Source organism: Siphateles boraxobius, unplaced genomic scaffold, assembly GCF_051911475.1.
Source record: "Siphateles boraxobius isolate OS27281-9 unplaced genomic scaffold, OSU_SipBor_1 130, whole genome shotgun sequence".
In the NCBI taxonomy this organism is placed as follows: domain Eukaryota; kingdom Metazoa; phylum Chordata; class Actinopteri; order Cypriniformes; family Leuciscidae; genus Siphateles; species Siphateles boraxobius.
In genome coordinates this window covers 11,536,061-11,551,016 of record NW_027508734.1, presented here as the reverse complement: position 1 = coordinate 11,551,016, position 14,956 = coordinate 11,536,061, and the positions used below count along the sequence as shown (strand labels likewise).

At 37.2% G+C, this 14,956-nt stretch overlaps 1 protein-coding gene across 12 annotated transcripts in view; it reads left to right on the top strand.

The window, feature by feature from the left end:
• Positions 1–1,113: 1,113 nt before the first annotated feature.
• Positions 1,114–14,956, top strand: part of mctp2b (multiple C2 domains, transmembrane 2b) — a 48,041-nt gene continuing 34,198 nt past the window's right edge. For 5 of the 12 annotated variants that reach the window (XR_013203606.1, XM_077227898.1, XM_077227900.1 and 2 more), the window contains exon 1: positions 1,211–1,353. The gene's annotated coding sequence lies outside the window, so the exon portion shown is untranslated. Of the gene's footprint in view, positions 1,354–14,124; positions 14,384–14,956 lie in introns of those variants that run through there. The other 7 variants (XM_077227894.1, XM_077227892.1, XM_077227893.1 and 4 more) reach the window with 6 other exon arrangements.

Here is a 14,956-nt window from a genome sequence, read left to right as displayed (position 1 = left end):
CGTTTTCTCATTTGTTTTGCACTAAAGAGGTTTTTTTTCAGTTTCTAGTACCATATAGCCTACTGTAACCACTGATTTTTAAATTTAGTCAAAGGGATTTTTTTTTGAGTGATCAGAACAAACTACCTTTGCATAATGTGCATTTATTTCTGCAAGAATGTATACAATAATGCTTTGAGTTACATTTAATATAAATAAATATGCATTCAGTGATGTATTGCATCAGTAGTTGCAAAGAAGATAAAGTAAAACTAATTTGTATTTTAGCTGATGCTTTTATCTAAGGCTTCTTATATGCTTATTCAAGTGATGTTACATCTGGATCAACTTGAAGGCCAAAATATATAATGATGACCTAGTTCTATCAATTAATCCATAAATAAAAACTAAATTAATTTTATTTATCCATTATTCTTTCTTACTTGAGGCAATTTTTTTTGCAGATTTTAAGCACAGAGACAGATTTTTATGGTCAGCATAGAGAAAACATGCAAAACGTCAGTTTATATCCCAGTTAATGATAATCTTATCTCACAACTGGAAATGATTGACAGCACCCATACTCTTGTGAGACACTCTAAGGATTACAATCTGAACCATGTGACTGACAGATTACAGTAGCCCTTATATTATATGGGCCAAAGAACGACCCCGTTGGGCGGCAAATAACTATTTTCAAAGGGACAATAAGTCTAATTTCCTCCAGGGGGCGCTTGGTGGCTCAGAACGCTGAATTCTCCATTGAGACCCATTCAAATTTCAGTAGCAATTTTATCTTTTCTTGAGAAATGTATACACTGACAATTATAATCGTTTCAATTTCGCTTTATATTTATACATGGCTCAAAACTAAAAACGCATGTCATCAATCTCTATAAAATAGTTAAAACATTGATCACAAACAACTGTGATTGGTCCATCCTGACAGAGCCGAGAAAAGTAACAGGTGTCGCGTGACAACCCTTTCAAAGTGCTGGCAAATACTTTAAAGGGACTTTGGTGCTAGTTGATCAGAGGTCCGGGGATTACATTTATAACAAGTAATGGCACTGATAAACTTTTATATTGATTAAATACGCAATGAATTGTTATATTAACGTATTTATTTTTTAGACCACAGCCATCCTGACCAAATAAGGACAACTTCCGGGCTGATGGCAATTCATGATAATTGCCGTTCTACTCAGTTGTTGTATTTCTGTGACTCATCAGTGAAGTGTTGCCGCTTTACTCATGTCACTCGTAGCCTACTAGAGTCGGAAGTTAGTGAAAGTAGGCTACTGTTTTGAACACATGAGATTTGGTCCCAAACGTCTTTGGTTTAAAGGAAATGGATTAAACGCTGCAACTCAGGTAGGAATAATTCTGATATAGTGATTTATTCAAATGAGTATTTATATATTCAAATGAATGAACGAAATGTTTGACCATCTAAAATCTGCATGCGTTTGATTGATTTCAGTTTATTTTATGACACTTAAAATTACTTTTTTGTACCTTCATTGTTAGCACTCTTGAGACAGACAGATATGATTAATAATAATGCATGTGCTTCAGTTAGGCTAACTGTTTTCTCCATTACATTTTTGGTTGTCACTTTGTAGACAGTAATATATAATCCACATTGTTTGAGTTGTGGGAGGGACAATGTATAATTATCATGTTAAGTTGTCATCAGTAGGAGAAAATAATGTTGTGCAATGTGACATTCAGCGTTCTTTCTGACTTTTTTTTAGTGAGCTAAAAAACTCTTATTACTCTAATTATCTTACAATAGGCCTACATTCCTTTTACATAACACTGGAACAGGTTTTTCATGTAAAGTAATTGAAAATCCAGGGACATTCATTGGTCTAAATGTGTGGGAACCAAATAGATGGATGGACAGACATTTATATTCTATAGAATATTGTTGCAATTACACATCAATTGTGGATTTGGGTCTGAATTCAGATTTCTTTCACTTTATGTTATTCCCATTATTTACAAATTGTCTAAAAATTAGGCCCAAAATATAAACATAGCAACCATATTGGGAGGAAACTAAACAAACTCAGGTGTATATGTACAGATGGTTTGTAAATATCATAAGGCATTCCTCTGACAGCTGCATGTGACTTACTGTACAGCGGGGATGGAGCCTGACTGTACAACTGAATGAAGTGATGTCCATTGAACCAAGTGGACGCCATTTGGCCCGATCCACCGTAACTGTTTGCTCAAACAACTTTACGGTGAGCTTTGTTTACTTAAAAGTTAATGAAGTTAATGATTATATGCAGTTTGAGTAAGCGGTTGTATCTCACGCCCAATTTGGTTGTGTCAGACGCTGCATCCGAATTCGAATACTTCCCTACTTATAAAGTAGGCAAAAAAAACGTATGTGACAAAAGAAGTAGGCTATGACCGAATTCACAGTAGCTACTCATAAAAGAGTTGGCAAAAAGTACCCGGATGACCTACTTCTTCCGGCAGGATTGTGAAGTGTTCATACAATGGACACTTTACTATCCCATGAGGCCACGGGAGAGGATTTATGAATGGTAGTGAAGCGACACAACTGACTGTAAATGACATGATAATGACTACATGGCAAATAGTCTGTCCGGATTACATTCATACTGCATACATATAGAACTTAGGCTACTTTCTACTTTCGTTTTTGTTGGTGTTGTTGTTGTTTTTTTGGTCCAAGATATTTTAGTTAAGGTTATGCTATCATTAACTGCAAAGTGAAAGTATTCATGAAATTTGGTGACTTTTCCAATTGGCTATTGGATATTTTCTGAAATTTGATTGTAAAATATTGTAAGTTACAAGAGGTTATAGTTCCTCAAAGTTTCTTCTATTTTGTTAAATTAATTCAGGATAACATACAAAACAGACTCAAATCTTGCTAGCTAAACCTTTTTAGCACAAGAGTTTTGAAATGATTTTCACAGTACAAGAACTATCGGAATGGATGACTCAACCTCGACAGTGATATTTACCCAGCCATTTCCTCAAAATGCTTAATTTGCTGTAATCAATTCCCTGACAATGTCCGAGAGACTGGTGGGATGCATCCCAGGCAAGGAAGTCAAGTTTTGTTGTGGAGTTGAATGCACTAAGATTTGCATCCATGACAGAGTTTGAGGTTGTTGTTTTTTTTGGGCATGTGAGCATAATATCCTGCAGCTTTAAACTTTAATCTCGAGTACATGTTCACAGTATTTAAACCCTTAAGGGCATTATGCAGCTATTGCCTTTAGACAGAATCATTCATACTTACTACCGTTCAAAAGTTTAGGGTCTGTAATGTTTTTGAAATAAGTCTCTTGTGCTCACCAAGGCTGCATTTGTTTGATCAAAAATATATTATTTGTGAAATATTATTGCAAATTAAAATAACTGTTTTCTATTTGGATATATTTCAAAATGTAATTTATTTCTGTGATACAAAGCTGAGCATCATTACTTAGTCTTCGGTGTCACATGATCCTTCAGAAATTATTCTAATATGATGATTTGCTGCAAGAAACATTTATTATTATTATTAATGTTGAAAACAGTTGTGCTGTTTAATATTTTTTTGTGGAAACCATGAAGCTTTTCCCCAGGATTCCTTGATTAATAGAAAGTTCAAAAGAACAGCATTTGTTTGAATGTCTTTACTGTCGCTTTGATCAATTCAATGCATCCTTGCTGAATAAAAATGTTAAATTCTTTCAAATATATATATATGAAGACTTCAGATGCAAAAATATTTACATTTTTATCAGGCTCCAATGTATAGGTTTCTACCTAAGTACCGGCAGGGATTTAGTGATTTTGAAGTGAAAGTATTTGATGATCGTATATTATGTGCGGAGATCATTCACTCAATATTATTATCTCATTTCTGACATAGGTGGCGACATCATACTTTTGAACAGCAGTGTACATTTAACGTATATTAACGTAAGAATTTACTTCTATGAAATCGTTCAAAAAAATAATAGGAAGGTGAACAACAACGATAATAATAATAATGACAAACAAAATTACCAGAAATTGCTGTACTTGGTTGTCAAAGCTTATCTTCTCCAAAAATCTAGATATCACTTTCTGTCTTTTTATGACTCACACACATAGCCTATTTTGACAAGTGCAGCTTAAAAGATTATTTTTCAACAATTTATAGTCTCTAGTCTCTTTCCCGAGTGTTTATAAATTTGAAATGTCCTGGAATGGTATTACGTGGTTATAGGGTGTTCTGGATGGCCAGGCAAAATCATGATGCAGATGGCATCATCAAAACGTAGCATCTCAATCAAAAAAGTTGAATATTTACTTGGGTCGGGTCAGAGGTTTGTTCATAAAATCAAACCTACGTATGAGCAATAATAATTGTGAAGCTTGACTTAGCAAACACCTGTCTCACCTGTCTTTTTTTCATTATCACTGGTGTGTGAAAAAAACCTGATGAGTAGCTGTAAAGTCAAATTATGCATTTGCACACAAAGACGCAGGGATTAGCGAGATTGAATTACAGCCACAACATGTTAGGCCGGTGTAAAACAAATGCCAAATGAAATGAAATCAGTCCTTGACACTGACACTGTGGACCATGCACAGACACTGCAGATGGATGGGAGTCTCGAACTTTTATGTTCTTCATTGATCTTTTCCCCCCGCAACTAAAAAAGGAATGGAAAAAAAATCAATATGAAGGTACAGTGAATGTTTAGTTACTTGTAGATGATTAATATATTTTCAGTTGTTTTAGGCTTCCCTGAGCCTCTAACAAATGTTATATATATATATATATATATATATATATATATATATATATATATATATATATATATATATATATATATATATGAGAGAGAGAGAGAGAGAGATTTTTGGAAAGTGACAATATTCTCCATCTAAATGTATTTTTAAACAGCATTTTGGTACAAATTTTATAGTTATGCATGCAGATTTAATAAAATCCTGCAGCTTGTTTGAATTGAGAAGCTATACACGGAATATTTGTTTATTCATCTGTTTCACAGCACAGGGACATTTTTAAAGGAACTAGTGAAGACAAAAGGTTTTTGAAATGGGTATTCAAACTGATAAACAATGGTAAACACTAAACTTTACAGGACGTGACAACATCCTGTTACATAGGCATACATAGATGCCACCTACGTCACTAGAAATAGAACGCCGCCATATTGACGACCGATCTCGCCCGGCGCCGCCCAAACTGCCCATTTGAATGAGAGAGAAAGAACGATAGATAGATAAAATTTTAATTTTAACCCCTCCCCATACAGTGGGGATCGCTTGAAGGCTTTCAAAGAGTACAGACCATAGGTACAGACGCGTGTCAATATGCTGTGGCTGGATGGGTTACAAACGTAAAAGTGCGGCACCTGGCCACCAAGGATTTATATTTAATCATGGGAAATGTTGGTATTATAAAAATAAATCAAATGTATGATTTTGGTGGTAGTTTGCTCTGACTAGGAAGCGAGTTGTTAGCTACCCAGCTAACATGAGTCCAGCGGCCATGAATCCAGTCAGACCATCGGGGAAATGCGCCCCAGCTCTCTCTTTCTCTCCCCCACAAACGCGCGCGCATATCCAGAGAGAAGAGTGAATCCGCGAATATACCATACAGAGTAGCCTAGTTGTAAAATCAAAGTTAAGAGGTTAGGTTTAAAATTTTCAGTTCTTTTTTTTTTATCCGTCAGTTTATTTAAAATGTTTGAAATTAATATTGTTTAAGACGTTTAGTAGCAATTGCCTATGTCATTTGTAATGGAAACCCGTTTCCGTCACTGAATACAGAAAAGAAAAGGTAATTGTGACTTTAAAGTCAGAATTGTGAGATTAAAAGGTCCCAATTTGCCTACCTTTTTTACAATTTTATATGGCGGACACGGGCTTTCATTCTCTTTGATAGGCGGCATAGGCCTACATGAGTAAAAATGAATGAGCCTTTTGCCTTTACACAAGAGCGTTTTCTCCAGAGCTGCTATGAGTCACTTTGAGAATGTTTCAGCATTTAATTTTATACAAAAATAGGGGCGGTTCTAAGGTCAGTGGATATTCGGGCTTTAGCCCAAACTAAAATTGCGCAAGCCCCGCCGCTTTCTTTAATCATTTTGACAATGATGAGCTAGACCGCTGAACTTTTAGTCATCCAACAAACAGAGCGGTGCGTAATGGAGTACATCAGAGCATCATCAAGAATATCAAATACATTGCAGTGAATATCTCATTCTTATTTGCGAAAAGTGTAGAACTCGGTGAGCTCGCGCAAAACACATCTTCAGCACGCGACTCGTTTAAACGCCTCTGATTGGCCGATGCGTTCAACAGACATGTCTGTGATTGGCTATAATGCTCAACGCTGCAAAAGCACGTAATAAGTACCTTTAATGCAAAGGGAAAAATATAAATAAAACTGTAATATGCACTTTTCATGATTAGGTAATCACGGCAGCTGTAATCTTATTCACGTTTGTTTTTCTGATTAATTATTTTGCTCTATGAGAAAGACAAGGTAGCAAAATATTCGGGGCTTTACTAAAAACATTCCGCCCCTGGGCCTACATAAATAATAACAATACAAAACTTTTATTCACTACAACCCGCCAAATAAAAGTTTGGTTTAACTTAATTACTAGGATGTGTTCTGCAACAGTGTTAATTCTGCTATGATTTGTTGATTGTTCTGCCATTGATATAAGGTGCAATGAGTTCATTATTTTAAAGTTGATGCACGTAAAGTAACATTACATAATTTAAATGTTATTTTAAATGGATGGTTCACCCCAAAAAATGAAAAGTGTGTCATCATTTGCTCACCCTCAAGTTGTTCCAAACCTGAAGGAGTTTCTTTCTCCTGCTGAACACAAAAGAAGATATTTTGAAGAATGTGGGTAACCAAACAGTTTCTGGTACTTAAAAAAAAAAACATATGGAAGTCAATGGGGTCCATCAACTGTTTGGTTACTGACATTCTTCAAAATATCTTCTTTTGTGTTCAGCAGGAGAAAGAAACTCATTCAGTTTGGGAAAAACTTGAGGGTGAGTAAATGATGACAGAATTTTCATTTTGGGTGAACTATTATTTTAATGTAAAATGTTAATGTTTTAATTTTAATCTAGGGAATTTTAATGTTTGGTTTTATTAGAACAAGCCTGTACTTGCTGTTGATTTTATGAAAGCTTTTAAGATAAATTACTTAGTGTAAATGCTATTGAGTCCAAATGCAATTTGAATAAAAGACCCACTGTTTACAAGTATTTAAGAGGTATTAACATGATTTAAACTGACATGTGTTTCTGTTCTATAAAACAGGTCTTAAGTTTTTAGGGTGAAAAAGATTACAATGCAATTAATTCCAATGGCATTTAAGAGTACAAATAGTTTTAAGCATATTAATCAAAGACTGTTATTGTTATGAGGGGGTCCTTGGAAATGTTTCTCCGCTCTAGTAAGGGGTCCCTGGTCCCAAAAAGTTTGAGAACCTCTGTTCTAGCGGACCACCAGCGGCAGCCGCCGCTTTCCCGACGGTGGTCCGCTATCGTACCGCTGGTTTTTAATAAGTGTTTTCTGGCGGACCACGGCGGTCCACGGTTTATAATCAGTTACTCTTGCTAACCAAAATGCCCTTAATGGATAAAAAAATAAGCAATGTACACCATTCTCAATAGCAGTTGCAAATATATTTTTATTAAATACATTTTCAGTGGACAGATTAAATTAATACATTTATATTTATCAGATTATTTTATTCAACGTGACTATTAGTCAAGTACATTATATGATAATTTAAGTATTTCATTTACAAACATAAACTTCTAGATTTAAAAATATCATTATTAAATCATGAATTTAAAACTTATTTTGAAGTTATATGACCCGTTCATAAATTACCACTCCAGCCAGGGGCGGCTCTAGCCCTTTGGTTGCCCTAGGCGAGATTGATTTTTGCGCAACCCTCCCCACCCCCCCCCCCCCCTCCTTTAAAAATGATGAGTATGATGAAAATGCTCTTATAGTCACTCCAAAACTTCAACAAGCAAATTATGACTTGAACTGTAATAAATTGTTTATACAAATGCTACAAAGAACGTTCAAGGATATTTCAATTATCCTACATAGTTGCATTGTACAAATATATATTTATCGGACCATGTAACTTGTAGTAGATAAATGACAATTACTACCACCACTACTATTATTACTAATCTATTAGGCTGCTACAAGGCTAGGGGGGTTCGGGGGCATGCTCCCCCGTAAGAAAAGTTTGTGCATTTTAATGTTAAATTCATCAATCTGGTTCACTTTGAGAGTTCAAAATTAAAAGTTCCAACCCATATTCAGTGTTCAAATTAAACAAAGAAAAATTCAAACCTCTTTTAGTTAGTGTCTGTCTACATTAGGCCTACATAATAATAGTTCTAATATTAATCACATGATAATACTCATATATTGTAAAACAATGCACTGAAAAATAAAGGAAACTTTCATAAGTTTTGTACTAATTTCTATACTAATAGAAAGAGTATTTTTCTATACTTCACATTAAAGATGTGATTGGGCCAGCCCAGTGTCAATCAAGAAAACAACCAATGGGCCGCTGATCTACGCGTTTCATGCGGTGTCAGAAAAAAAGCTAACGCTGACTTTTTTTTGACCAATGCATTACACCAGCACTAACCCAGCGCCGCCGATTAAGCAAAACAAAACAAAACAAAACGATTGGGCTATTTCTATATTAGCCCCCGTCTGCTTTTTTGCTTTATCCATCTTTTTCTACGACAACTCACTTCATCGTGCCTGTTCGCTCAGCGCTCACGGCGCCCGCGCCCGCTAGCGATATTATTGGAGGGGGCAGACCCGTCGCTATGGGCGGGCCATAGGGGGCCGGGCCCGCCCCAAAAAATGCTTGTGCCCCCCCACTTGAGGCACAGATAATTTAATTTTAATATTATCATAGTTGCTAATTTTGTGTTGCATTCTTTATCATTAAAACGTTAAAAATATAAAGAAACAATGGTGTGATTTTATTTGATTGATGGGAATCTACACTGCAACAGCCTATCACGGCCTTACTAAAAATATCGTTAGGCTACGTAGGCTAAGTGACGTACAACTAAGCCGCTCAATAGTTACCGCGCATTTTTGAAAGCTGTTTCAAAACGAGGTTTCCCCGGCATACTCGCTTCAGTTCCTTCCGAGTGGAAGAATACTTCGATGAGGAGGTTCTACTCGGAGAAACGACGCCTCCCGCTGTACTGACAGGAGGGACTGGAGAGAGGACAGCGCTGCCTCCACTCAAAGTACCGGTAGATTCAAAGTCTCTGTGCGAGTGTATGTGCGTGCGTGTGTATGTCTCATGGCAATGCATATCTCTCTGTTGACTGCTTTAAAATGCAATCTTTGAGAGATGCTTCTGGTGTTACATCTAATATGTTGTATAGTCAGTGGCGGAACTAGAGTTTTATACAGAGGGTGGCCACTGCTACTTTCGGGGGTACACAGTACACATACACACACACAGTGGAAAAGCTTGTGGAAGGAATTGGGTCACTCTGTTTGTGTCTATAAGTGTTGAACATCCAAAATATTTGCAGAAAACAAAGCTGAAGCACCAAGTAGATAAGATACCGCATGTGTCTGTTATGAACTGCTGCATTTATTTACAAAAAAACTCACATTTACATTTTTTTATTTTATTTGATCTTTTATTAGATATAGCAGGCATCAAGCAGACATGTCCTTGAAAAAGTTAAACAATTTTATTGCCCATCAATATAAAATCTTATCCTGGGAAGATTAAATACAACATAATTCTTTCTTTATAATAATTTATAATAATTCTAATTCTAATTATTTAATTTATAATTATTTTTTTTGTGTTCATTTTTGGGTGAACTATCCTTTTAATCTGGCAAAATCATCTCAACTTAAATTCCTGAATTGTGTATGTGATTGACTGCCTGTGTCTGGTAGATGCTCTGACCTGTTGCTGGTTCTGAAGTCTGACCACACTGACTCTGACTAGCCAGTGGTGATGCAAGGGCTGGGGGGTCTGTTTGCACCTGATCTGCCTGTTAGTCCAGTCATTTTAAGCCAAAACGGGGGTCAACCTTGAACAAATTGCAACAAGCAAACTCAACTGATTTTGTATCCTCAATATGTCCTGAATAAGGAAAAAAAAGTCCCAAAGAAACCCATTAGGGAAAGTTTAGAAAAAAAAACAAATATAGCCTATTCATACGCCTATCAATTCTTTTTCTTACGAGAATAGGGTAAAAAGATTAACCTTTAGATATCACCATGAAAATTACTGAGTTGATTACTTACATCAAGACAAACAAAAAATGTATTCCAAGTTTTTTAAAATTGTTTGTTAAGATGGACAAACGGTGCATAATCTAATTACATATGTGCTAATTTGCATAAATACCACAACAGATCTAAACATTGGGTCTAGCCAGGTGAAAATGTCTTGTTGAATCTTGTTGACACATAACAGTAAAATACTTAATGTTAAGGTCTGAATGGAACCCATTTAGGCTACCCATGAACATTAATACATAGAGGCAGGAAGAAGTACTTTAGAAACCAGCCTTTTTTAATTATTAAGAGATGGGGTTTGGGGCTGGGTCAGTGCGACTGTTTCTGGGGGACGAGTCTAAGGGAAGAACAGGAGACAAGGGTAAGGAGAATGCAGAAGACAAAAGGTAAGTAAAATAAAAAGTGAATCCCCAGAAACAGATTTCGAAACTTTCCCCTAATGGGATTCTTAGGGACTTTGTTTCCTTACTCAGGACATAATGAGGATACAAAATTATTTGAGTTTGCTTCTGTTGCAATTTGTTCAACCTTTTTTTCATAAAATGACTGGACTATGTTTGTGCTTATTTTAAAATAACTCTGATATCTCTCCCTTTCTTTTCATGTTTAATTGACCCTGTTCAAAAATATGACAAATTTTAATTATGATTCCAATCATATTCATATTCTAATAATCATCCAATTACCAACATTTAACTCTTTCTCGCCACTGTCGCCAGTATAAAAAAAAAATGTGGTTTTGGTAATTTTCACAATTTCATGGCACCCCAGAATATTTTGTTGTATGAATATCTGAACATACCAAAAGAAAGAACAAACCCTGTGCTTTTAAAACAAAAACAAAAAAATAATGTTATTCTAGCTTCGTGCATCTTTTTTTTTTAATGAACACTTGAATGTTGGCAAGTTTCATAAAAAGCAACGAACAAAAAGCTGAGAAAATCGCATTTTCATTTTTATCAAAGACTACATCTAGATAAGATTCATAATGATGATCAAAACACAGTAGATCGAGTCCATCAACAACCTACACCCATAACGCTTCATAGTCCTATAGTGATCGCATTATGATATCGCTTGTTTCTGCTCTTTTTTGCCTGCGTTTTGATCTCCTATCCTCACATTAGCTAGAACATTTGTAAACTGTAACGTACACACGGCAAGGTACTGTATATGCGTGTATTAGGCCTAATGTAGGCTATTGGGAGCAAACCAAACTGATGCTAAACCTTAAAAGCTTACTTCAAATATGTTGTTTTCTTATTCGGTGAAGTTCGGTATCTTGCAACCATCTCTCGTCCTCTACTCGTCCGTTTGAAAACTGCTCGCTCCGCGCTGCCGGCGAACGTAATAATAAAAATAAAAAAAATCAGTAGCAAATAAAATTTTGGGGTGGCACCCGGGGTGGCCAATCGCATGTCAGGGGTGTCCAGTGCCACCCCGGACCCCCCTCTGGCTCCGCCACTGTGTATAGTCAAGTGTTTTATGGATATTCATAACATTGCTTCTATGTAATGTGGTGTATGCTATAGGCGACCTGGTCATATTGCGGTTGGTTATATGTTTAAAAGTGATGATTACGTGCTGCGCGACTAGAGTTGATTATTATAAATATACGTAGGCTGTAGGCTAATAATAATTGTGCCCCCCCATGCATTTCACATGCACCCCTTAAGACTGAGGTCTGGCGACGGGTCTGGGAGGGGGGTCCCCTGTCAAAATTCTATGATGAAATCTTATGAGGGCGCCTACTCCGCTACACATACCGGTATACCCACTTTCTGCGCCACTGGCGGGCTTATGTAATTGCTCCACTCGTTGCAGTGTTAATGAAGTAGCCTACAATAAAAGCGGAAAGTTCCTTACGCGGCTCTGGGCCCCCCCTCAGACGCCGGCGCCCTTAGCATTTGCCTATACTATGCCACGAACAGGTGTTCCGGAAAATTGAGTTCCCCTGTTTCCCCTTCAGCGCGCATGCGCAACAGCAAGACGAAAATCATGATCTCACGTCATTATTCCGCGCAAGCTCCTTGTGCATCGCGGTGTTTTTACTTATTCTCCATCACAGTAATGTACATTTTACGCTGTTTGTTTGCTAATTCGCAATTACATGCAGGTTTTAAAGCATAGAATGTATATTTTCAGATGTTTATGGCTCAATCAGATGTAGATAACGTTACATCGTACTTGCTAATTCTAGTTATAGGTTCTTTTTTATTATTATTATTTTTATTACTGTGTGTCGTTTTGCTGAAGACATAAATAAACTATATTGCACTGCACAAATAAGTAATCTGTGTTGTTATTGTATTGATCAGTCTCTTACACTGAGCACACAGGGGGAACCGTTTTACCCGCTGGCCCAGAAAAAGTGGTACCCCCCCTGCAATATTACATTTTCAGTATTCATAACACACTGCAGTGATGCTGGTGATGTATTTAAGTGTCATCTTCATGTGTAAACACTGTCATCCATCGATCAGTCTCTTACACTGAGCACACAGGGGGAACCGTTTTACCCGCTGGCCCAGAAAAGTACCCAGCGGGTAAAACGGTTCCCCCTGTGTGCTCAGATGGATGACAGTGTTTAGACATGAAGATGACACTTAAATACATCACCAGCATCACTGCAGTGTGTTATGAATACTGAAAATGTAATATTGCGGGGGGGGGAACCACTTTTTCTGGGCCAGCGGGTAAAACGGTTCCCCCTGTGTGCTCAGTGTAAGAGACTGATCGATGGATGACAGTGTTTACACATGAAGATGACACTTAAATACATCACCAGCATCACTGCAGTGTGTTATGAATACTGAAAATTTAATATTGCAGGGGGGGTACCACTTTTTCTGGGCCAGCGGGTAAAACGGTTCCCCCTGTGTGCTCAGTGTAAGAGACTGATTGTGACGTCCCTGAGTCCTCTGATCCTATTGGTCCAGCCGTGGGAGTTCCTGATTGGTTTTTCCTCATGCTAATTGCTAATTAGTTAGAGCATATAAAGAGTGCGGTGCCTTCTTAAGGGAGGGCACTCTTTGGAGAAACTCTCCTCAGGAGTGGCTCCTCCGGGTATTTGTCTTACACATGTAGCGTCAAAGATATTATTGTTTGTTAACCTGTTGTTTTTCTTTATCCCTAGACTTCTGTTTATTTTTGTTTCCGATTGTATGTTTAATGTAATAAAACTCTTTTGAATTGCAACGTGCTGTTTGAATCCTCTTTTGTGTTGCGGCCTGATACTAGCGGGTCGTAACATAAAATTGGAGGCTCGTCCGGGATGCTGCATGTGTAAGTAAATACATAGTGTTTAAGGTGTTCACTCTTTTTGAATGAGTAGACTTCAGGTAGTTAGAGTGTTCTCAGCTGGGTTTAAAACTCTTCCGTCGAGGCACTGTTTGTTATTTTTTTTGTTATTTTGCCTTTCTTATTTTTGAAGGTTATTCTGGACGGGGGTTTTAAATCTCTGTTGGGGGTACGCTTCAGGCTTTTGGTTTAAAATGCCAATTGTCCTTGAGCTCAGCGTTTAAATACCGCCCCGAGTCCGGTACACCTTTGAAGACTAGGTAGGTTTAGTTAGTGTTGTCTATAGTTAGGAACTGGAGTCTCTCATTTTCATTTAGGGTGACACTTTTTGTTTTCTGCATCTGCATATTTTGTATGTCTGCTGATTATGAAGATAATTTGAGATGACTTGTGGTAAGTCTTTGTTTATCTCATAACGAAAGTGCGGATTCTAACTGGAGCATGTGTGGGTGACAATACCAGGCGAAGTGGCTGATGGGATTTGTAGTCCTAGTGCTCTAGTTTAGCGGCGTCTCACGTGTGCGGTTGTATTGTTGTGTTTCTCTGCTGCCTCTTTTAACAGAAATGTCGTCGGTGATCGAGGATTTCTTCTCATTTCCTTCGGAAATCTTACTGGAGAGATGCACGAAGGAAGAGTTGTTGCAGATTGCCGAGCGCTTTGATGTGGAGGTAACGAGTAATGATAAGAAGCTGAAAGACACGTTGGTGAAAGTTGTGAAAAATGCACTTTTTGAGCGGGGTGTTTTAGAGGTAAGAGCTCAAGATATTGATCCTGAAGAGTCTTTAACCTCTCCTCTTTATGCTGCCGATCGAAATGTGAAATTTAGTGAGATGTCTTTGCAAGAGAAACAGTTATGTGTGGATGCGGAAAAATTACGTGCTGAGCGTGACGCTTGTGCACTGAAAGAAAGTGATCTTGAAATGAGAAAACTAGAGTTACAACAGAAACTAGAGTTACGTAAACTGGAGTTACAATCTGAAAGGGAGGAAAGAGATTTTCAGTTGAGGAAAATGGAGTTAGAGTTGCATGCACAAACAGTTGAAACTCCACGTCATGCATCGTCTGTGGAAACTGTGTTAACTGCACCGGGTTTTGACGTTTACAAAAACATTAGACTTGTACCGCTGTTTTCAGAGAAGGAAGTAGAGAAGTATTTTCAACATTTTGAGCGTGTTGCAGAGTCTTTAAGATGGCCAAAAGAATTTTGGACCTTACTATTGCAATGTGTTTTAGTAGGAAGAGCACAGGATGTTTATTCAGCGTTGACTATGGAACAAAGTGGTGATTATGAAATTGTTAAGTCTGCTATTTTGCATGCTTAT